This window comes from Pelodiscus sinensis, chromosome 2, assembly GCF_052426305.1.
Source record: "Pelodiscus sinensis isolate ZL-2025 chromosome 2, ASM5242630v1, whole genome shotgun sequence".
In the NCBI taxonomy this organism is placed as follows: domain Eukaryota; kingdom Metazoa; phylum Chordata; order Testudines; family Trionychidae; genus Pelodiscus; species Pelodiscus sinensis.
In genome coordinates this window covers 18,067,786-18,093,598 of record NC_143053.1, presented here as the reverse complement: position 1 = coordinate 18,093,598, position 25,813 = coordinate 18,067,786, and positions in this window count along the sequence as shown.

Below are 25,813 nucleotides of genomic sequence, written 5' to 3'. Positions count from 1 at the left end.
AAGTGCTTGCAGCTGGAGATATGGCTGATAAGCTGGGGAATATTTTTAGAGGAATCCTACATTCCAAAGCTAAGCTGTCAGAGAGGACATAGCAGAGGCCCATCAAAGTGTCTCCTCCTCTAAGAAATTGTAACAGCGATGGGGTAAGAAAGCCCTCCACTATTAACCATCTTTCCCTAGGAGGGTAATAACCCACTGGAGCTGGAAAAGGCTTCACCACCATCAAAGGATGCTTTTAATATAAATGAGACCTATCTCATAGGCCATCCTGGTGCACTGGGAGTTGTGCACATAGGTCAATGGCTGTCTATAAACTTTAGAGTTGCATACACTATGAGCAGTTTCCATCTCACCGTGGATGCCCATCATTTTAAAAGATAACAGAAAAGATGTATTTGAATTCCTTGAGGGTCCATTGCTTCTCAAAGGCTAGTTATATTTATGAATACTCTGAATGTGTTCTACATTCTAAATCCACTTTCACATTCCATAAGATGAGATTCACTGAAGTGGGTTAAAAAGGTCAAAAATTAACATGAAATCCTCTCTTTTGCATCTTGCTGGGATCTTGGCTTTGCTTTGGGCTTCTGATTCTTAACATCCTTGCTTAGATGCCAGTCATTTAAGGATCTTTGCTTCTCTCTTATGCATCGTTATTCTACATAAAAGAAATGGATTTTTTTTCCAGAATTTCCAACCTTCTGGTCTTTGAATTTTCTTTTCCCAGGTCTGACTAAATGGTTCTATTCTGAAAACACTTGAATATACAGGGCACCAATATTTAAAAGTTTGTTTATGGAGGCTAAGAATTCTAAGTTATTGATGATTCATAGGTATAGAAATGTTGATGCAGTTAAGGGATATTGGATGGCATTATGCAATAGTTTGTGAACCTAATACAATGAGCTCAATAAAGTATAAAAGTAATAAATTGTTTACATATTTATATTTAAACCATAGAATTATTACAATTGAGTCTATGTCTCCACTCGCAGCTTCTTGCGCGAGTAATATGCAAATGAGGCTAAGCGTGGAATATCGCCGAGCCTCATTTGCATACCTAATGAGCCACCATTTTTTTCAGAAGAAGCTCTTATGCAAGAAGGAGTGTCTACACTGCCCCTTCTTGCACAAGAAAAACCCTCTTGAGCAATGCTGTTACAACTATTACTTTTCAGGAAGAACGGCATTGCGCAAAAAGGTTTTTCTTGTGCAAGAAAAGGAAGTATAGTCGCTCCTTCTTGCACAAGAGCCTCTTCTGAAAAAAATGGTGGCTCATTAGGAATGCAAATGAGGCTCGGCAATATTCCACGCTTAGCCTCATTTGCATATTACTCGTGCAAGAAGCCACGAGTATAGACATAGCCCTGGTGTTTAATTATATTGCCAAGTTTTCACACCCTGTATATCATCTCCAGAGCTTCTGCGGCATAGCATTCAGCCTCATCAAACTTAGTGATACCATCTACATATTTTGTTAGTCTTTAAGGTGCTACTAGACTATTTATTGTTTTTTAAGTTTTTCCAGTTACAGACTAACTCGGCTACCCCTCTGAAGCTTTTGAACCCAGGTTGTCCTGCTGACAAATTAGAATCTTGTTTTAACCCAGAAGTCAGAAGAAAATTCAGCATGGTGGTTGAAATTACAACAGATTAACATGTTTTGAATGTTGTTTCTTTTAAAACAACATGGAAAACTCTTGAATGAGGAGGAGGGACGCAATTCTTCTTTTTCTTTTTCTTTTTCTTTTTCTTTTTCTTTTTCTTTTTCTTTTTCTTTCTTTTCTGCCTGTTGTAGCTGAAATTGAATCTTCAGTTTCTGCAGCTTTCTCCAAACATTGAGTGATTTAGCAGAGCAATTAGTGCAATACATAAGCACAACCAAGATGAGTTAAGGAAAGAGAGGAATGAGACTTGATAGAACAGTGACTAGCCAATCTCAAAAGATTTATAGTCTGGACTGACTGACTTTTTGGATGAGTAACCAAATCTTCAGAGGTAAATGTGAGCATCTTGAGTTCACAGACCAGAACCAGATCTCTCTGAATCTCCCCTGCAAAATTCCAGTCCTTCCTGTGGAGGGAGGGTGGTTATTGCTGATCACTTTGGGCCAGATGAGTAAGTAGCATTTTACTCCATGATTGGATTCTATTTGCGGAATAAGGGAGAACTCAATATGATTAAAGTTGGCAGAATATGCACTGTGAATACACATGGTACTTTTCAAACTATAGAGTAGGATGTTGATCCCTATCCTAAGGAGTTTAAAGTACAAGAGGCTGCACAAACCAAGCCAAAACCACTGGACAGCAATGCAAGAAGGATAGTCTAGAGAATAAACCACAGAGTTGAGAGACCAATTGCTCTGTGTCCTTTAGTCTCTCTGTGCCTCTATTCCTCCAGCTGTAAATGTGCAGCTCCTTCCCAACCTTACATGGGTTTTATGCAGTGATAATTGTGAAGCACTCAGATACTTTGGTGACAGGGGTTATAGGAGGACCTAGGCAGAGTGTATTACCAAAGAGAACTGGGAAGAAAAGACCTGGAAGAAGTTAGTTAAAGGAGGGATATGGAACAGAATAAAGGGAGCAAAGGTTTGGTGGACAAGAAATGAATAATTTTTCCAGCTGTAGGGGGGCAATTCAATGGAAGATAAGAAGGAAGTGGAAAGGAGAGAGGACTGGGAAGAAGAAATGAGGACAGAGAAATGATATGTTGTAGGACATTGAAAATGTGGGCAAAGAGCTTGAATCTAGTTTGATAAAAGGCAGGAAGCAGACCTTCTTGTGGTATTTTGGTTTCACTTGCATTTCTATTTCCAACAGAAGCAAATGTATTTTTTCTCCAGGGATATATTGACAAAATCAAGGGCAGGAAGAGACTCAACAAAACTTGATGAAACCTCCAAAGACATCAGTACAAATTTTGGACAAAAGTCTGCACAAGGGTGGGGGGTTGAGGAGGAGTGCTTTTATTTTTTTCAAAGCAAGTTACCCATTCTTGACTCCACCCTGCATTCCTCGCAGTAGCATTACTAGCACTCAAGTTTGCTTTTTTACCCCTTCTCTTCTAGAGTTTAATATAGTGATCATGTTATCAGCAGTCTGGAACTAAGTCTCAAGGTAGAAATCTTTTGAAAAGAATTCCTATCCTGTGGCTACTCTTTCCTGTTTAAAAGAGAGAAAAAAAACACATGTATCTTTAAAACAGCTGGGGTCAAAGGAACTATGCTTGCTTCTAATTGTCCCAATAAATTTTAAAGATGCTATTACACTGCAGTGATTAAGAAATGGTAAAAAGAGATGCAATTTGATAACTTGAAGGCCATCAAGCTTAATAGTCCTTAACTGATTGTCACTCCACTCAAAAAATATAGATAGATTGCTATGCATGCTGTTCTTTACCCTCTCATGCCGTCCTTCTCTCCCAGTCTTCTAAAAGCACCTTAAGCCAACAGGAATTTATACTTCCTGCAATAAAACCCAAAGTACAGAACAGCTGGCAGCTGAATTTAAGATTTCTAAAACAAATATTGTGACATTGATGGGCAGAGGAGATTTTATTGGTATTTCAACATGATGTAGCTGGTTCTGCTGCATGCAACCAAATGGCTTTTTAAAAAACAGAGAGAGAGAGATAATTCTATTGGATTTAAAAATACTTAGAAAAAAACAATGGCCAAAATGTTTAAAGTTGGATACATAAACTTAGGGTCAGGGTGAATATTTAAGTATCTAAATAAGTGGCCTGATTTTTGGGTCAGAGATTCATAGATTCATCCAATTACCCCTGTATTGAGGCCAAGAAATTGCGTTTGTTTAAAGCATATCTTCCAGAAAGGCATCTAGTTTTGATCTGAAAACTTCAAGAGATGGAGAATCCATTACTTCCCTTGGTAATTTGTTCCCATGGTTATCACCCTCATTGTTAAAAATGTGCACCTTATTTCTCAGTTGAATTTGTGCGGCTTTAATGTCCAGGTATTGGTTTTTCTCATGCCTTTTTCTAGTGGGATAAAGAGCCACCTGCAACTTTCATTTTTCTCAACCTGTCTCTGGCCAGTAAGGTATATAAGCACCTGAGAAGGCTGACTGACATCAGCATTACTATTCACAGGTTTATGACACATAGCTACCTTGATGCTTTAGAGTCTGGGTTGAAGGCAGGCATCAGTTATGCAATTCTTTCCCTTAAATGGGGTTTCATGTGTATGCACCAGCCTGTCATCAGATAGCAAGCTGCAGGATCAAAGCCACAGTGATAGACAACCAAAAGATGAGGCTGCTTGTTGAGTGGAAGCAGGTGGGGACAGCAACAAATCCTAGCAAAGCAAATTTAATAGACTTTCAGCATCGGTTTGGCTTTTTTTGTGCCACAGCTGCCCTTGAACTCTAAATGAATCATGCAATGCCAGATGACATGGTATTTTTCTCTACTTTCGGTAGCTTCATGACATACAAAAGTGACATTCATTTCTCAATGGCTCTAAATGTAAACTCCTCTCGCAGTCTTCTGTCTCTCTTAACACGTATTGCTGATCATTGCTCACAGAACAGTGATGTGCACAGACAAGAGTCAGACTCAGGGCTGGAATTTACAGGTGGGAAAAAAAACTGAGCTCACTTAGTGCACTCTCCTTCCCTTAATACAGGATGGTGCCCTGCACTCGTGGGAGCGCAAGGGGAAGAAGAGGCCGGCCAGCCTTTCCTCTTGCTTGCTGCTTTAGGGGTGCAAGATTGTGTGGCACAGGCATGGCCTCTGCCCCCCAGCTGTTCTGTGTGGAGTTATGCTTGGAAGACTGCAGTTTATGCTCACTATCCATGTGTCAAAGTGGTCAGTGGTGAACATGCTACCTTGGAGGCAATATGTGTCTTGTCCTTGGCACCATGAGCCCAGGAATTTCCTCAAAGGAACATCCCTCTCCACACTTCCCACAGCAGGGCCAGTGGCTGGACCTGAACTTGGTTCCAGATCTAACACTTTCCACTGATTTCTTTCCAACACAATGGCAGCTCGTCTGCAAGTATCCAGTTATAAAGTAAGGTCACTGGGGCCTTAAACAGCATAGGGCTAAACAAACAACAGAGACGAGACTTTTGGGGTCATAAGCATTCATTATCCATCTGTGCTGTGTGCAGGGAATATTATCTTGCATGGTTTACACTGAGGAGGCACCTATTTTTTCCGGTTGGAATTAAAAGCTTCAAAGTAATAGTGCATGACTACACAAGCTGAAAAAAAAATGTTACCGTAATGACATATAAAATCACCAGTCATCCGAGAGATATGAAAAAAGAGCTTCCTTGTTCTGCTCCTGAGAAAGTGAGTTCAGATTTGGGTTAGTCGAGGATTTAATCAAAAGTGTCAACATCGTGACTGTAAAGAAAGAAAAATATGTGAAATACAGGTTCCCATTGTTTTTGTTTGTTTTTTGCGGGTGGGGAGGCAATCCTCCACCCATTACCATCCTTATCCACATTTTCATTTTTACAACTGAAGTGTTTTGATACTGCTCATTCCACAACTTAGCTGGGGATGACTGAAAGAAAGCAAATATTTTTCTTCAGATACTGATCATAACAACTCTCCTGTTATTCCCCCCTTTCTCTTAGAGGTACCGCACCCAGGTCATTGCACAATTCTATTAAGGGTAGATGCAGCAGATGCCAAGCATAATCTAATCTGTGAATTGTGCAAGAGTGGAATGATGGAGCCTTGTTCTGTAGCTTGGCTAAAGAATGACACCTGCTGCTCCCCAGATAGATAATGAATCTTCAGTCTCCATAACTGCAGGCGCTGGTACTGACAGAAATGCCCCAGCTGGTTATTTAGTGGTTTCTACCTTGACAAAACAGGTGTGAAAAATTCCTTTGATCATAAACTACATGATACTTTTTCAGTTAGAGACCAAGGATCCAGTGGTGTTTTTCTATTGAAAAGCTTTGTGAAGGAAACCAACAAAAGTTGGTCTATTATGCATGGTATTTCTAAGGGCCACAGTAGAAAATATTCTGATATCCCTACATTTTAAAACAAACACATGGGGGCTGAGTTTAGGCTTAGTCATCTAAGGATAGTCATCTATTAGACTTATGTCATTCACTTCCAGCTATCCTAATACAGACTACTAAGGCCAGGTCTACACTAGTCCCGGCAGTTCAGCTTAAGGTACATGACTCCAGCTATGTCGAATACATAGATGGAGTTGGCTTACCTTAAGATGAGCTTGGTGGCGTCCCCACAGCGAGAGGCCGATGGGTGCAAATGCACCCATAAGCTTCCCTTGCTCCTGGCAAAAGTAGGAATACTGGATGCCAGCAGGGGACACCGTCTAAGTTTGAGTTAGTGAGTCTTAACTGGAAGATCTATCGCAGCAGCTGCAATCTTCCGCCGAGTGAAGACGTGGCCTAAGTCCCCTCATTCACTGTCACTGTTCTCATCACAGTCCTCTTCCTGTTGTAACTTAGCAACAAGAATATAGGTCCCAAATCAGCATGGTATGGAAGCCCATGCTTAAAGTTATCCTTTGAGTTCAGTGGATCTACTCACATGCCTAAAGTTACCTATGTGCTCAAGTCCCTTGCTGAGTCCGTGCATAAGAAAGGGTGTCTGGAAATGAATGGTTTGATGATGATCACTTAACTAAGCACTCTCCCTCTGACAGAGTGAGGAGTAAACCCACCTTCTAAACTTGGTGCTTATGGATATTGTGCTGAAGAAGGTTTTATCTTGCAGGTGAGATGTAAAACTTAAGCGCAGTTATGGTCATTATAGCTCCATGAAATTTTTTTGCAAGAACATGGGGCATTTGGTCAAAACTCATGCCAGGTCTGTATACATTCTGGCAGTCTTAACATTTTGGTTAAGTGTTATGTAACAAACATGTTTCTAATCATCTCTTCATTTTCTGTTTTCAGTTGAGATTAGTATAAGTGGAACCCATATGCCTACATTTTTTTTAAACAGGGTGTTCTTGCTACAATGTTGAAACTAGAAAGAGCTAGAGCAATTATGAGAACATTTGCTCTCTCTAGGTATCCAACTAGAGAATTTGACTAATAAGATAAGGATCATATCTTTTGGATGCGTATTCAAAGTGAACTTCCAAACTCCTGCAATTTCACCCAACTATACTTAACAAGAACAAGTCCTTTTCAGCCAAATGGAAGTGCAGAACATTCCATTCCTGACATTCTCTGCATCCTCACACCTCAGCCCCCATGTTCAAACAATTCCCTGGTTATCTGGATCTCTGAAAGGGCTATTACAGACAACATAAACTTGGTCTCAATGCAAAAGATAGCAGGGAATTGCTTATGTTTTTACTCCCTCCAAAAATTATATATAATCAAAAATGATCAGCTACAAAGTTACTTTTCATTTTATTGTTAATAGACTGAGGTCTCTCCATTAGCATGTTGTGATTTTGCAGACATACCACTTTAATTAAGCTACTAGAAAGACATATTTAAGCCTCCAAAACTAAAGTATTGCAGAGGGGACAATACAATGAGTACACTAGAGAAACTCATTCTTGAGACTATTTGTGATGTGGTGGGGAAGCAATCTCAAACATATGTCATTAGATCTCAGTGCTTCCTCATATAGAGATGTATGGAAGCATTGATGACACTCCTTATTGTAGTGCTGCTGTGAAAATGAATGGTTTGCCCTGCACGGTAGGGGATTTTAAGTTTCTTTGGAAGGTACAAACCCAAACTGGCTTTAAACATCATTACCATACCTTTCATCTTAAGTTTTGAGTTTTAATGCATTGTGATGTGTTGAATCACAGGGGTTCCTTGGATCTGTCACTCAGTGTGCTGGTCACTCCACTGACCCTACCTACCTGCCCTTTGGGGCACCCCACTATCCTGTCCTGTGGGGCCAGAAACTCTGGTCTCCTCCAGATAAGGCAAAAAGCTAGGGTAACATCCCGCAGCAGAGTAACACAGGCACTGAACCAGCTCAGCACTGGAGGTGCATCTACACTGCACCTGTAGCATGAAATAAGCTACGCAATTTTAACTACGCATATTGCATCTCTTATTTTGAGGACATTTTGAAATAGCTTATTTTGAAATTTGGCGCTGTCTACACAGCACTTATTTTGAAATACGTCACTATTCTGAAACGTCCCTTACTCCTCATGGAATGAGGTTTAAAGGGACTTCAGAATAGCGAGCCCATTATATTTCAAAATAACAGGCGCGCTCAAAAGATGTGGAATAGCTACTTTGGGTGGATGTGGAACTTACAATAAAGATGATTAGAACAACTTGTAGGCTAAGAATTTGCATGTAACCAGTTTATTAGTGTATTTGAGTTAGCTGGCATGTTTTGCATATTTTAGCTTAGTAATTTACTTTGATCTGTTTGCTTTCACTTGTAATCACTAACATCTTACTTTTTTATATTTAATAAAAACACTTTGGTTTATTATCAAGCCCAGTGTAAATAATTGTTACCTGGAGGGAAAGCAACTGCTGTGCATCTCTTGCTTTCATTGATAAAGAGGGCAAACTTACAAGCTTTTTGACAGGAGTGAGACTGGTGCCAAGAGAGGGAGCTGGTTGGATAGTTAGCAACATCCCAGTGCAAAACCATCAAATTAAAATCCCTGTGTATTCTCCTTTTCCTACCCCGGACTGAGTGTTTGGCTCTCAACTGGATTTGATGCAGGGTTTGAAAACACCAGTTCATCCCTCTCCTTCTACCATCTCCCATTCCCACCATGCGATGATCTCACAGTTCCTTGAATGTGGTTTGGGACAGAAGACAAACGTGTCTGTGTGGCATTTGTGTGTCGGATAGGGGCATGCATGGGGCTCTTCTGGAGGCTGGGCAGGGAGGGTAGAGGGACTGTTCACGTTGGCTCTGGGGGTCAGGGCTTTGATTTCATGCAAATGAATTTGAATAATGAATATTCAAATATGCAAATCAAATGTTACCAGTCTGCCAAAAGTTTATGAATGGGTTTGCTAGTCTGCGGTATAAAAAAGGTTGGGAACCACTGCACTAGAAAAGGTAAGGCCTTACATTCAGGAGTCACAGGATGAGGCTGAACATCAAGCTAGATATTTTTTACTATTTACTCTGTTACTGGTGATTTTCCTTTCCTGTAATAAATATTTACCCTTGAGGAAAAGACCTTACTACCTATCACCATTTTTCTTTTGTTCCTGATTCACTTTTTCACTAGCTCCTTATCCTATTTATATATTAAATATTATACATGTCTGAGTAAAAGTTTGCAAAGGACACTAATTCATTTAAAAGTTGCAACAATGTTATGTAATCATAGAATCAAAGGTGTAGAAGAGATCTTGAGAGGTCTTTTAGTCCAGTTTCCTGAACTCCTGGCAGAACTCTGTATTATCTAGAACACCCTTGACAGGTTTTTGTTTAACCTACTCTTAAAAATCTTAAAGGCTAAAGAATCCAAAACGTCCCTAGACAATTTATTCCAGTCTTTAACTCCTCTGACAGTTAGGAAGCTTTTCCTAATGTCCAACCTACACCTCCCTTGCCACAATTTAGGCCCATTGCTTCTTGTCCTATCCTCAGACGTTAACGAGAATAATGTTTGTCCCTCCTTCTTGTAATGCCCCTTTAGATACTTGGAAACTGTTATTATGTCCCCATTCAATCTTCTCTTCTCCAGACTAAACAAACCCAAGGTTTTTTTAATCTTCCATCATAGATCTTGTTTTTTAGACGTTTGATCATTTTTGTTGCTCTTCTCTGGCCTTTTTCCAATTTGTCCACATCTTTCCTGAAATGTGGTTCTCAGAAGTGACCACAATACTCCAGCTGAGGCCTAATCAGTGGGGAGTAGAGTAGAAGAATTACTTCTTGTGTCTTGCTTATAACACGTTGCTGATGCAGCCAAAATGTTATTTGCTTTTTTCATGACACTATTGACTCATATGCAGCTTGTGATCCACTATGATCCCTAGATTCCTTTCCACAAATATTTTCCATTTTATATGTATGGAACTGATTGTTCTTTCCTAAGTGGAATACTTTGCATTTTTCCCTATGAAATTTCAACCTATGTATTTCAAACCATTTCTCCAGACTTGTCCAAATCATTTTGAATTTTAATCCTTCAAACCATCTGTAGTCCGTCACAGTTTGTTATTGTCCACAGACTTTATAACTATTCCACTATCCTAAATTATTGAGGAAAATATTGAACAGAACTAGACCCCAAATTGAGCCCTGTGGGATCCCACTCAATATGCCCTACCAGCTTCAGGCTACGTCTAGACTGCAGTGCTTTTCCAGGATACCTGAGGTATCCTGGAAAAGCAATGCCGTGCCCAAGGAATGCGTCCGCTTTTCCAAAAAAAAATTTGGAAGAGTGGACATGCTCTTTCACCATCCATGTAAACCTCATTCTATGAGGAAGAAAGGATGTGTCAAAAGAGCAGGTTTTTCTGAAATTTGGCACCGTGTAGACGCACCAAATTTTGGAAAAGCATGTTTCTGCAGAAAAGCGGAAAAGATACGCAAATTGTGCTTTGCAATTTGCATATCTTTTTCTGACTTACCTTTGTAGTCTAGATGTAGTTTCAGTGTGAGCCACTGATAGCTTCTCTCTGGGAACAGTTTTCCAATCAGTTATGCAACCACCTTACAGTAGCTCCATCAAGGTTGTATTTCCCTAGTTTGTTTATAAGGCTATTCAAGACAGTATCAAAAAACTTACTAAAGTCAAGATATACTACATCTACCACTTCCTCTCTATCTACAAGGCTTGTTATGCTGTCAAAGAGAGCTGTTAGCTTGATTCGATACTATTTGTTCTTAACAAATACATGGTGGCTATCATTTATCACCTTATCTTATATGTGTTTGCAAATTGATTAATTATTTGCTCCATTATCTTTCTCATTACTGAAATTAAGATGATTTGTCTGTGATTCCTGAGTTGTCCTTCTTCCCCTTTACATAGATTAATACTTTATTTCCAGTCCTCTGGGATCTCTCCCATGAGTTTTTGAAGATAATCAATAATGGCTCATATCCCTTCTTAGTGGTTTCTTGAGTATTCTAGGATGTATTTCATCAAACCCTGGTGACTTGAAAATGCCTAAGTTAAGCAATTTGACTTTTTCTCTCCCTATTTTAGCCTCTGATCCTACCTCATTTTCCCAGTCATTCATTACATTAGATATCCAATTGTTCCTAAACTTTTTGGTGAGAACTGAAACAAAAAAAGTCAGTTAGCATTTTTGCCATTTCCACATTTTTTATTATTCCTCCTACTCTGGACCTACTCTGCCTTTGGTCTTCTTCTTGCTTCTAATGTATTTATAGAATGTTTATAGAATGTTTTCTTGCTATTCATTTTGTCTCTAGTTAATTTAATCTCATTTTTTGCCTTGGTCTTTCAATTTTCTCTCTACATACTTATGTTATTTGTATTCAGACTTTGCAATTTGACTTAGTTTCCTCTTTTTTGAGGTTCTTTTCTGAATGTCACATCTGTGAAGATCTCCTCATTAAACCATGATTATCTGTTTTCATCCTTCTAATCTTTCCTAGACAATGGGATAGTTTGCTTTTGTGCCCTTAATAATGTCTCCTTGAAAAACTGTCAACTTTCTTGAACTGTGTTCCCCTTAGACTTGCTTCCCATGGGATCTTATCAGCTCCCTGAGTTTGCTAACATTTGTCTTTTTGAAATCTGTTTTCTTTGTTGAGCTGTTTTCCCTTCTGCCATTTCTTGGAATCAAGAATTCCATCATTCATGACCACTTTCATTCAAGCTGCCTTCCTTCTTTTTAAATTCTCAACCAGTTCTTCCCAATTGGTCAAATTCAAATGTAGAACAACCTCTCCCCTATTTGCTTTCTCCAATAAAATAAAAAATTGTCTCCAATACATTCCAAGAACTTGTAGGATAATCTGGGCCCTGCTGTGTTATTTTCCCAACAGATGTCAGGGTTGCTGAAGTGCCCCATTATCTCCAAATCTTGTGCTTGGGATGATTTTGTTGTTTATAAAAAGAATCATCCTCCTCTTCCTGGTTAGAAGAGACCCTACTATGACATCACTCTTGTTTTTTACCCCTTTTATCCTTACCCAGAGACTTCCAACAAGTTTGTCCCATTCTATATCAATTTCAATCCAAAATTTTTATAGCTAAGACATCACCTCCTTCCTTTTTCCCTTCCTGTCCTTACTGAGCAAGCTCTTCTCTTCTGTCCTAATATTCCAGTCATGCTTATTATCCCACTATGTCTCTGTGATATCAGCTATGTTGCAGTTATCTTTTACTAACATTTCTAGTTCTTCCTGCTTATTTCCCATACTTCTCACACTAGTATGCAGACACCTACGATCCTGATTTGATTCCCTCCTATGTTCTCTCTTGTCTCTGCCTTATCCCTGCTATAATGGCCCATGCTCCCCCTATTTCTGACCCTGTTCCCAGGTCTTCATGTTTTTTTACTTATTTGTAGGCTTTTTATTTCCTGGCCTTATCAAACCTAGTTTCAAGTCCTCCTCACTTGGTTAGCCAGTCCACATCCAAACTCCTAATGGATCCTGGAGCTACTATCACCATTACAAGAAACCCATTTAGGATATGTCTGCATTGCAAAGAAAATCCCTTGGTATTGGATCTCAAAGCCCAGGTCAATTGATTTGGGCTCACAGGGCTTGGGATGCAGGGCTAAAACTAGCAATGTAAACAATATCTTTCAGGCTGGAACACGGGCTTTGAAACCCAATGAAAGAATGCTGGATAGCTCTCTGCCTTGGGTAGTTTAGACCCAACAAATATTGCATCTTGGTGGGGAGTTAAATTAGATTAATCTTGTGGTGTCTTCTAAGCCTGTGTTTGATGATTTTATGATATTATGTCTACAATGCTATTTTAAGCCCTGCAGCCCAAGCCCTAGGAATCTAAATGAATTGATCCAGGGTCTGAGAAAGGGGTGGGCAATAATTTTTTTCTGGCAGTGGGGTGAGGGCCTCAAATGGAAGGAGTGAGGCCAGGATGCTTCTGGGCTTCCCCACTCACATACCATGATTGGTCCAGGGTTGAGGAACCTCTTTGCCCCACCCCCAGGTTCCGTCTAGGCACCCATGCCCCTGGCAGTGGGAGGAGACTTTCCGTGCTCCCTCAGCCCCAAGCCAATCAGAGTCCGGAGGTGGGGAGCACACAAAGCCTCCTTCCACCCTGCCAGGAGCAGGCAGCACTTCTAAGTGCCCCAAGCTCCTCACAGGGTGAACTAAACTTTGTGCACTCCCCTTACCCCTAGGCCAATCAGGGTTTGGGGGCGGGGGAGCTCATGAAGTCTCCTCCTGCCCTGCCAGGAGCGTATGGCAGTTCCTGGCAGGGTGGAGGAAATTCCGTGCACTTCCTCCCTTCTCCAAGCCCTAATTGGCCTAGGGGCAGGGGAATGGCAGGGCCTCCGCAGGATGGATCAACCTGCTTGGTGAACCGGATCCAGCCCACGGAGGCCCTCTTGCCCACTCCTGGTCTGAGACTTGATAGTGCAGGATTTTCTTTGTAGTGTAGACATACCTTAAGCAACACACTTGATCTGGCCTTTCTGGCAAAAATATTATCCAGGAGCCTGATCCAAGATTAGGGAAGGCAATTGAATGACTCCCAATGATTTCTGTCTCTATGAAGAGGAATAAATGGACACAAATCATACATACAAAATGGTAACATACAAAAAACAATGGGAAATACCTGGACCTATAATTATAGATTTGAAATTTCCCATTCGTAAGCAAAAATTCTTCAAAAACAGACTGCAACCTGAAACCAGAGAGCTGAAATTCATATGCAAATTGACACCATAAGAATGGATCTGAATAGAAACTGGGAAAGGGTTTCTCATTACAATACTGCAATAATAATAATAATAATTAATAATAATACAATAAGTAATTTTCCCCTCTAGGTATTCTCACTTTCTTATCACTGTTGTTAATGGGCCACATCCACCCCAATTAAATTAATTAGAATATAACACTCCCGTCTCTGTATCCCTACATCTGATCTTTCATTTCACACATCTGACAAAATGAGTTGCTACAAATGCCCTAATAAAATTGTTAGTCTTTAAGGTGCCACTGGACTCCTTGTTGTTTTTAATTATTTCAGTGAGCTCTGTAACAGGCCACAAGAGCAAAATGTATTTCCTTAAGTCTTCTCCATGGGTGTTGTTATTTATGTCAAGTATGTAAACTTTTTTTCATGGTAGGGACCTTGGGTAACATTTTCAAAAGCACCAAATTAACTTAAAAGTCTAAGTCCAATTTTTAAAAGTGACCTAACCTCTTCTCACTGGCTTTCAATAGAATGTATGAGCCAAAGTTCACCTTTGAAAATAAAATGGGATTTGAGTTCCTAAAGCACTTAGACTTAGTGGATTACCATGCACAATTGTAGTACTAAATAAACAATAATAAAATAAAAGCTTTGATCCACAGTTAGACATTTCCACACCTCCTTTCTGGGTCTGGCATTGAAAGTAGAACAGGAAGTGTGTGTGCTGGATTCTTTAGTGAAAAAAGATTTTCTTTCCTATAAAGGTTATAGCCCTGGCTGTGAGAAGCAACAAGATGATGGGAGAACTCTTTATTCAGGATGAACTTCCAGGCTTGGTCAAAATGAAAGATCATAATAGGAGAAAATAAATCTGTTTCTGGCACAAACACCAAAAAAATAGATTATGAGCTTATGAATGAAAAGATCCCTTCTGAGCTGAGAGAGAAAGATAAAGCAAAGAGGAAAATCCTCCTTTCCATAACAGCTTGCAACTTCTAACCTGCTGGGAAGGAGGAAATTCTCTGAATTCTTCCATGGTTACAGTGGTGCCGCAGGAGGGAAAGTTCCTGACCAAAGGGACAAAGAAGGTCCTGCATTTGACGTTTGTGAGTAGGAGGCAGAGTTACCAGATGTTCAGAAGAACTTCCGGCTTCCAAACCAAGTTCCATGAAGCCAAATATCTAATTTAATTTGGGTTTTAAGTTTCCCATATTTACACAGAAACAGGATATACCGAATGAACAATCCTGAACCACACTGGGGGCAGGGATGGCTGGACTGCCCAAATAAGACGTCTGACCCATTTCTAATTTGTTATTCCTACAATATTGAAGTAACGTTAAAATAGACGGTGCCACAAAGTGACCACACCTTGATACAATAAACAATTCTGGGATCTATGGACATGGCTCAGTTATACTTAGAACCAGAGGGGGGCATGTATGTGTGTCTGTGTGTGACCATAAGGCCGTAACTCATGCCTGAGATGCAATGAATCTGAAGGCACTTAAGATCAAAGCTAGCAGCTGATAGATTTTGCCTGTATGCAGGCTGAAAATATGCAAAAGCCCCCAATTTCAGTTCACAAGTCTAATCCCTCATTGATAACTGAGCCAGGGCTCAGGTTCATGTACAAGTTTGCAAACCTTAATGAAACTGAAGTTTTTAATGACCCCCAATTTGTCTGATTGTCGATTTTTATAATACTAGTGAGAATATGGAGTTGCATTCCAACATCCATCATAAAAGCCTAATTTTAGCATACAGCAAGGTACGTAAAATACTCTGGGAATGGGGATAATACTGTACATTGCAACAAAAGTGAGGCTGAATGATCTTGTCTACATCCAATGTTCCTGATTCATTAAAAGTGCTTGGGATGATTTTTCAGCAGCAGGAAAGCGAGTGAGGGAATGATTCTTACTCATGAAATTTCTCCTTGTTAAGGCTTGAGAGTCACCTCAGTTAAAGGGCCAGCACACAGCTCTGAGGGGGTGCTTAGCTGGCATTTCAATGATACAGAGAGTCCTGAACAATTTTGCTGCAGTAAGGTGAATTTCTCCCCAGATTCTGGCTCTTAAGCAAAGCATATGTGTGACTGGAAACATCTTTCTTTGTGTAATACTTGTCCCTATTCCATAGGATCTAAAATAGTTCCTCTGTCTCTTTATGAGGAGACTGGTGTATGTCATGTTCTCTAACAGCTGTAGGCTGCATCCTGTCAGCTGTTGGGTAGCTGAATCAGCTGCTAGAACTGCAGCAAGCATAGGGCCTCTTGGCTCCACTACAGACATCTTTGCATGTCTTGGTGAAGGCTGCTGGCTGTTTCTGAACAAGCATTTCACCAGCTCTAGAGATGATGGGGTGCATTTTGGAGTGAATGAATCATCTCTTGGGGAAAGAGGGAGAAGAAGAGACAAATGACTAAAATGACTGATTGCTTATAGTGTGAGTTTGCTTTTAGTGTGTGTCGTTACAAATGGATTTCCCACATCTGTGCACCAAATGTTACATATTTCAGGTGGGACCCTGGTTTATCAAAGCCCAGAAAAACAGAAAGGGTGAAGATTGTCAGTGTACAATTTTTAAATCCAGTGAAATATACTTAGTGATCAATTCAATTAACATGAGTTTAAGGAGCTAGATTCTCAATTAGTATAAATTGCCATGACTTTAAGGGAATACACCAATTTACACCAGCTGAGGAGTAAATTGTCAATGTCAGGAAAGGGAGAAGGTAAAGAAAGGGGACTAGTTATGTCAAAGGAATGAGACTGTGGAGCTATGCCTATACTACAAAGAAAAGTTGGAAAAAGATACACAAATTGCGAACCACAATTTGCATATCTTTTCCCGCTTTTCTTCTGAAATAGGCTTTTCCAACATTTGGCCCATCTACCTGGGCCAAATGTCAGAAAAAAACCCTCTTTCAGAACATCCCTTCTTCCTCATAGAACAAGGTTTACAGGGATGCTGAAAAAACGTGAATGCGTTCCTAGGACGCAGCAGAACTTTTGAAAAGCTCTGGAGTGTAAACAGCCTGGAACCAAGCTGTTCATTTGTGCTAAATTTGAGATAGAACTGGTAATAATAGATATAAGAGGTGGAAAAGACCAATTACACAGGACCCAAGTATTCCACAGTTCTACTGAGGAATCCAAAGCAAAATTCATCCTTTACTGTGGAAATGGATTCCATTGCAAAAGCAACCTTGAAAACAAGAATCCGTTATAAGCCAATGCACTGATATCTTTCTGATGGCAGTTTAAATCCAAGCGTTGCTAACTATTTCACCATGTTGCCAGTTATTGTGCTTATCCTACAATGGCAAACTGCCACCCAGGTGTCTAAAATATCAGCTGACCCCTATCCAGCTGTCAAAACAGCCACCTTCCCCTCTGATGGCTTCTTTGATGCAGTTAGGCATTGTCAGTGCAAAAGGCTGTCACACGCTGGAAACTGACAATTCGAGGATAGCAAAAATGACATTGAATTTAACATAGAAACTAATAACCCAGGGGCTACTTCCTCTGATTCAGATTAAATTGTCCCTGTCTCAATTTCATCCTATTACTCATATCCATTGCTAGGAGGGGGCAGGGAACCATCTCCTCCCTCCAAAGAATAGGCAGTTGCTTACAGGCTGGTGTTCTTCCCATATGTGACTGAGCTGTCTATCTTCAACAGAGATGAGCTGATTCTAGTCAGGGGGATTATGCCTAGCGGTTCCCTGCAAAGCCAGGAGAGGTAATGTGTGCAAGGAAGAAGAGGAATTAGCTAAGATGGTCCAGGAGAACATGCTTAGAAGAGAGGGGACATGTTTTCTTTCTCTTCTCTGGGGAGTCTGATTTTCCTTATTTTCCTATGAAGATGGGAGGAGGACACTCTGAGGCATCAGCAAGAGATGATCAATGGCAGCTGGACAAAAGAAATGGGAGGATGTTATGTGAGGGTGACCTTGAAGAGCCAGGCTCACCTCAGTGTTCTTTGCTTTTGACTGCTTGATTATGTGTATCTATTTCTGTTTGTTTGCCTTGTGTGTTAGACTGCAACCTCTTTGAAGCACAGAATTTCTTTCAGTCTGTTGTTTACTCCTAGGGGAGTTCTGTGCCAAAAAAAAAACCCTAAAAATTTGGCACCAAAAAAACCTAAAAATTTTGTACACAATGTTTCAAAATTCTGTACATTTTATGTGCCAGTAGAACACAATATAATCCCGGTTTCAATTATTTTGGTAATTTATTACAAAATATCTGCTAGCAAATATGTCTGTAACAATACAGACAACAAAAAGAATTCGGTAATTTTTTATAAGTAAGATTAGTCACTGGGCATATTAGCACAGAACTCTGAGTAATAATTCATTTAAATTAAAATACAAAAAATAGTCACAATAACTCTTCAGCACTTCCTGAACACATGAAAGCACATATGTAAATACATAGTAACCAGTACACTGTATAGTAATTGTAATCTTGGATCTATATTTCAATTACATTGTAAACGACCAACCAGCAAAATAAAAATAAAATAGAATGTCATTGGAAAAAGTAGAATGTCATTGGAAATCACTCATTTCAGTCACTGTAAAACTAATCTGTAGTTCAAATTTTCACTTTTTCCTACAAAAGATGATACACACAAAGCCCATTAGTGCACTTCCCATGAAGTGCTGCATACACGTTAGAGACCAGATGCAGGCAGACTGCTGTGCCCACATGGCTGCGTCTAAAGTACAACGATTTTTCAAAAAAGGAAATGCAAATTCCATGGGAATTTGATTATCTTCTTTCAATCACATTTTCAAAAGAGGATCTTTCGAAAGTGAAAGTAGTCTGGACGCATTTTTTTCAGGAAAAAAAAACCCTTTTTCGAAAAAACCGCTCTTCCTAAAAAAAAGGAGGTTTACGCGGTTTTTCAAAAAAGGGGTTTTTTTCCTGAAAAAAATGCATCCAGACTACTTTCACTGTTGAGAGATCTTCTTTCAAAAATGCAATCAGAAGAAGATATGCAAATTCCATCAGAATTTGCATATCCTCTTTCGAAATAAAAACATAGTCTGAAAGTGATGGAGTCTTACTGCAGGATCAAGGTATGAGTTGCCCCACAGATTAGCCAGGTGAAAGAATGCATTAGCTTAGTGAGGTCTGTTCCCGGTCTCTTGCCAGTGAGAGGTGAAGGTGCCCCCTGCTGCTTTGAGGGCAAGAAACCTGGCAACTCACTTAGCTGCTCCTAGCCCCTACCCCTTTTTTCAGCTCCCCTCCCTCAGGATCCTTGCCCCACACACTGTTCTCTCAGCTGCTCATCCCACACTGACTGCCCTCTCCTTCACAGCCCCATGCCCTCACCTCTTCTATCCCTAGGAGATTGACTCCCTTTTCCCACCCCTGCTCCAACATGCAACCCCACTACTGGGATCCTCTCTTTCCAACACCATGGGGCACTCTCTGCTTCTTGCCCTCTCCCAACAGCACTGGGGACTCTGTACTTCTCCCTCCCACCCTGACTGATACCTTTCTTGCCCACCCCTTCCCCAGAGGGGCTAGCACAGTGCAGGAAACAGACCACAAGAGCTGCCGCTGGAGAAACTCAGTTCTTGGAGGAGGGGACCTGCCTGCATGGTGCTTCAGGTAAGAGCTCTCCCTCGGCACGTGCTGTAAACAGACTTCCAGTACAAAACTCAGGGAAGAGCAGGTACTCCTCCACCACCATCCCTACATGGTACCCCCATGTGTTAGACCCCTGCCTCTGCAAGGGTCGCACACAGGGGCTGCCTTCCAGTGGAAAGTTCAGTCCAGTGGCTGCATGGAGGTGAGAGATCACCGTGCAGTCCCCTTTCCCAGGATATGGACTCAGCAGTGAGGCTGCACCCAACCCTTACACAGCTCGAGGGCTGGGCCTGCTCAACATCTACCCTAGAAACACTGTGAGACCCCTTGCTTCCCATCAGAATCTGTTATTCTGCGGGGAAACGAAAATATCTGTGGCAGGACATGAATTCTGTGCATGCCCAATGGTACAGAATTCCCTCAGTAGTAATAATTGCAGTGAACAGGCAATGGAGCATTTATATGCAGCATATATAACCATCATGTGATTGTGAAGAGGTTCTGTGCCTTGGTGAAAAGCTGGAGGGTATCAGACCCTGGATTATGACCAGACAAGAACAAGAGAACTAAATGATTTAAAGATTGTTATTGTCCTTCTAGTGTAGAATATTGTTCTTTTATTTTATTGTTTGTGTCTGATGGTATGTACGTCATGTGCTTGGCATCTTTCAGGCACAATCTTGCCACAGTCTCTGCAAAGACAAAACAACCAGACAGAGAGACAAAGGGACAGCAAACAAGTAAGGTGGCAACTGTCCAAGTCCTAATAATACAAAGTTTTAAACTGATATATTTAGAGAGAGATTTCTGATGTTTCCCTTTATATAATTGTTAGCTTTATCCAAGTTCTGTTGTAGTGATGCAAATCTAATGGAAGTGCAATTTAACCGTGGGAATGTAAGGCCAAGCCTTTTATTGCTGAAAAATCTGTGTTCTCACAGAGATGAACTCCTGGAACTTTTACCCAGTTCTTCAAAAGACAAAAATCTTCTCTATCACCAAAGCCTTAACTTTGATCTGTACCCTCTGTAGAGTGCTTATCCATACAAAAGTTCATTCAGAAATGCCCACTCTTGTTCATGCTTTAAAATTCCACATCTGGTTCTTACATAATGCATCAGCTGGATTTTCAGCCTCTCACTGTCTCTTTCTCTGAATGTTGGCACTTCTGTCTCCTTAGTGTGTAGAGCGCAGCTGCGCCAGTTATATGGTGGCTTTCTGATTTATAGTGCTTCTGCATGGCTGCCAGTTGTTCTTATACTTATTAGCACTGCCTTTCACAACCCCAGAAGAGCCTGGGTTGTTTCTTTTCCCAAAATTTTCCTTATGAATGTTCAAAAGCGACGAGGAGTCCTGTGGCACCTTATAGACTAACTGAAGTGTAGGAGCATAAGCTTTCGTGGGCAAAGACCCACTTCGTCAGATGCATGTAGTGGAAATATCCAGAGGCAGGAATAAATATGCAGGCCAGGATCAGGCTGGAGATGATGAGGTGATCCAATCAAGGAGGATGAGGCCCACTTCTAGCAGCTGATCTGGAGGTGTGAATTCCAAGAGAACAGAAGCTGCTTTTGTAGTTAGCAAGCCATTCACAGTCTTTGTTTAATCCAGAGTTGATTGTGTCAAACTTAAAGATGAACTGTAGCTCAGCAGTTTCTCTTTGAAGTCTGGTCCTGAAGTTTTTTTGCTGCAGGATGGCTACTTTTAGATCTGCAATTGTGTGTCCAGGAAGATTGAAGTGTTCCCCTACAGGTTTTTGTATGTTGCCATTCCTAATATCAGATTTGTGTCCATTGATTCTTTTACGTAGGGACTGTCCTGTTTGGCCGATGTATATAGCAGTGGGGCATTGTTGGCACATGATGGCATATATTACGTTGGTGGATGTGCAGGAGAATGTACCAGTGACAGTATGGCTGATCTGGTTAGGTCCTGTGATGGTGTTGCTGGTGTAAATATGTGGGCAGAGTTGGCACCGAGGTTTGTTGCAAGGATTGGTTCCTGAGTTCGAGTTATTATGGTGCGGTGTGTAGTTGCTGGTGAGAATATGCTTCAGGTTGGCGGGTTGTCTGTGGGCAAGGACCGGCCTACCTCCCAAGGCCTGTGAAAGCGAGGGATCATTGTCCAGGATGGGTTGAAGATCACTAATGATGCGTTGGAGAGGTTTTAGCTGGGGACTGTAGGTGATGGCCAGTGGTGTTCTGTTGGTTTCTTTCTTGGGCTTGTCCCGTAGCAGGAGGCTTCTGGGTACACGTCTGGCTCTGTCAATCTGTCTCCTCACTTCCTTGTGTGGGTATTGCAGTTTACAGAATGCTTGTTGAAGATCTTGTAGGTGTAGGTCTCTGTCTGAGGGGTTGGAGCATATGCGGTTGTGCCTCAGTGCTTGGCTGTAAACAATGGATCATGTGGTGTGTCCGGGATGGAAACTGGAGGCATGCAGGTAAGTATAGCGGTCGGTAGGTTTTCGGTATAGGGTGGTATTGATGTGACCATCACTTATTTGTATCGTGGTGTCCAGGAAATGGACCTCCCGTGTAGATTGGTCCATGCTGAGGTTGATGGTGGGGTGGAAGCTGTTGAAATCATGGTGAAATTCTTCCAGAGTCTCCTTCCCATGGGTCCAGATGATGAAGATGTCATCGATGTAGCGTAGGTAGAGAAGGGGTGTAAGTGGACGAGAGCTGAGGAAGCGTTGTTCCAGGTCAGCCATAAAAATGTTGGCGTATTGTGGGGCCATGCGGGTGCCCATAGCAGTGCCACTGGTCTGGAGGTATATGTTGTCACCAAATCTGAAATAGTTGTGTGTGAGGATAAATTCACAGAGTTCAGCCACCAGTTGTGCTGTGGCATCATCAGGAATACTGTTCCTGACAGCTTGTACTCCATCTGCATGTGGGATGTTTGTGTAGAGAGCCTCTACATCCATGGTGGCTAGGATGGTGTTTTCTGGAAGATCACCTATGCATTGTAGTTTTCTCAGGAAATCCGTCGTGTCACGAAGGTAACTGGGAGTGCTGGTGGCATAGGGTCTGAGCAGAGAGTCCACATAGCCAGACAGTCCTTCAGTAAGAGTGCCAATGCCCGAGATGATGGGGCATCCGGGATTTCCAGGTTTGTGGATCTTGGGTAATAGATTGGTCCAACCTCAGCATGGACCAATCTACACGGGAGGTCCATTTCCTGGACACCACGATACAAATAAGTGACGGTCACATCAATACCACCCTATACCGAAAACCTACCGACCGCTATACTTACCTGCATGCCTCCAGTTTCCATCCCGGACACACCACATGATCCATTGTTTACAGCCAAGCACTGAGGTACAACCGCATATGCTCCAACCCCTCAGACAGAGACCTACACCTACAAGATCTTCAACAAGCATTCTGTAAACTGCGATACCCACACGAGGAAGTGAGGAGACAGATTGACAGAGCCAGACGTGTACCCAGAAGCCTCCTGCTACGGGACAAGCCCAAGAAAGAAACCAACAGAACACCACTGGCCATCACCTACAGTCCCCAGCTAAAACCTCTCCAACGCATCATTAGTGATCTTCAACCCATCCTGGACAATGATCCCTCGCTTTCACAGGCCTTGGGAGGTAGGCCGGTCCTTGCCCACAGACAACCCGCCAACCTGAAGCATATTCTCACCAGCAACTACACACCGCACCATAATAACTCGAACTCAGGAACCAATCCTTGCAACAAACCTCGGTGCCAACTCTGCCCACATATTTACACCAGCAACACCATCACAGGACCTAACCAGATCAGCCATACTGTCACTGGTACATTCTCCTGCACATCCACCAACGTAATATATGCCATCATGTGCCAACAATGCCCCACTGCTATATACATCGGCCAAACAGGACAGTCCCTACGTAAAAGAATCAATGGACACAAATCTGATATTAGGAATGGCAACATACAAAAACCTGTAGGGGAACACTTCAATCTTCCTGGACACACAATTGCAGATCTAAAAGTAGCCATCCTGCAGCAAAAAAACTTCAGGACCAGACTTCAAAGAGAAACTGCTGAGCTACAGTTCATCTTCAAGTTTGACACAATCAACTCTGGATTAAACAAAGACTGTGAATGGCTTGCTAACTACAAAAGCAGCTTCTGTTCTCTTGGAATTCACACCTCCAGATCAGCTGCTAGAAGTGGGCCTCATCCTCCTTGATTGGATCACCTCATCATCTCCAGCCTGATCCTGGCCTGCATATTTATTCCTGCCTCTGGATATTTCCACTACATGCATCTGACGAAGTGGGTCTTTGCCCACGAAAGCTTATGCTCCTACACTTCAGTTAGTCTATAAGGTGCCACAGGACTCCTCGTCGCTTTTGCAGATTCAGACTAACACGGCTACCCCTCTGATACTTATGAATGTTGTCACTCAAGTTCTAAAAATGAAGGTTAAGAGTAACGACCAGGCCTCTGAAAGAATTTCAGACTAATGCCAGGGAAGACCAGGAGAGGACCTCCTATAGGCAGTGAAATGGAGTTTTGAAAGAGAGAGAGAGAATCATGGAAATTAGGAGTGAAACTATCCAGAATGGGCCTGATCCAATGCTCACTGAAGTCCACAGGACTTTTTCCATTTACCTTAATAGACTTTGGTCAGGCTCTAGGTGACCTCATTCATAACCTTGTCGGTACAAGCTTGTTCCCATTAAGTCACTCACCAGTCCAGTTTTATGTGTCTCAAATGCTAGAACTTTTATAGCTTCCCTTCGCAGATCATTCCACAGCCTAACGTGTCTCTTTGTCCACAGGTATTTCATCTTTACTGACAGGAACCTCTGGGCAACCTAATGAGCACAGGTGGCCTATAGTAGGCTTCCTGGACAGTCAGCAGCTGATTAGCTGCTCCAAGCATTCACTCAGCAGCTCCAATAGTTCCTTTGCCTGCTTGTTCCCAGCCTTGTCCCAACACCACTTCTGCTGTAGCCTCAACTCTTTCCTCTCTCCAGGTAGCCCAATCCTTACCCTCAGCTCTGTTTCCTGACTTTAACTCTGACCCTGAGCTGTGGCAGCTGGCTAGAAACTCCTGGATGAGGCTTGACTCTTCTCCAACCACGAGGCATAACCAGGGAGACCCAACAGACTTTCAAGGCCCCTGGGCAGAGTGGTGGGGTCTTAGCTTTGTGCTCCGGGGTGTCAGGTGAAAGGGTAGGCCTGAGGCAGGCAGGCAGCCAGCCCTCAGCACCACCGGGAGCACATCACACTGTGCACACCCCCTCAGCCAGCCCTAAGAGCTGCCCAGAGTGTACCATGCAGCACCCTGGAAGTGCTTTAAAGCACCTGGGAGACCAGCCATCACTGCTACCAGGCCTTGGGGTAGCTGCCCCTTTTGCCTGTCTGTCAGCAGGCCTGGGCACAACCCCCCATGTTCTGGTCCTGTGTTAGAATCTTCTCTTACTTAATCTCATCCCACCTGACCCTTGTTTCATCCTAGATGAATGTCTTGTTCCACTCTAGATGAATGTCTCCCATCTTCCTGTTTACAAACATCAAATAGATGTAGACTTTTATCTCATCTCCAGGCGGAGACAGATTTTCCAGACTAACTCGTCTGGAGTAGTAACATATTTACAAGGAGTCCCACTGATGCCAATCAGACTTTATATCACATAAGTAAGTTATACCCGTGTACCTCATTTAATATTGCCTCCTAAATTAAATTCCCCTAGCCTTCTGGGCATATTTTTTGCTGCTCTCTGAATGTACCCATTTTTCAGTATTTTTCAGCTAATGTCCATTTCCAGACAAAATACTCCTAATGAAAGCACACCCAGAGCTATGTAGAGAATGACCCTTAACCACTTTGCTCAATGTATCTGCAGCCCAAATCTCATCAGCCTCTTTTGCTGCCATATCACATTGCAAATCCACATCCAATTTGCTGGCCCATCTTCTTAACATTTCTGTCAGCATATTGATTGTTTCTGTTCTGAAGATCAGAGCTACATTTGGCTTTCTCCAGTCCTCTGGCACTTCCCCTGTGTGTTTTCCATTAGTTTTTTTAAAAAATAGTGAAGCTGAAGAAGAATTTTTTTTAATTTGTGACAATGCCATTAGAATGTAAGACAGATACTGAGGTCTCCCACGAGCACTGGTTAATCTTCAAAAGTATGTTCATAAACCTGGTTGACTTTATAAACTCATAATTGTGGCCCTAATTCATTTAAGGCATTTAAGCATGCATCTAACTTGAAGAATGTGATCAGCGCTCAGAATTAGGCACATAGTTAAATAGAACCGTAAGGCTACGTCTACACTGCACGATTATTTCGGAATAAACTACAGGGAAGCCTGGAAATTAGTCTGAGGCAGGCTCCCCGAATATGGAAGCGTTACCTAGATTTAGAGCCGCAGGAAGTACT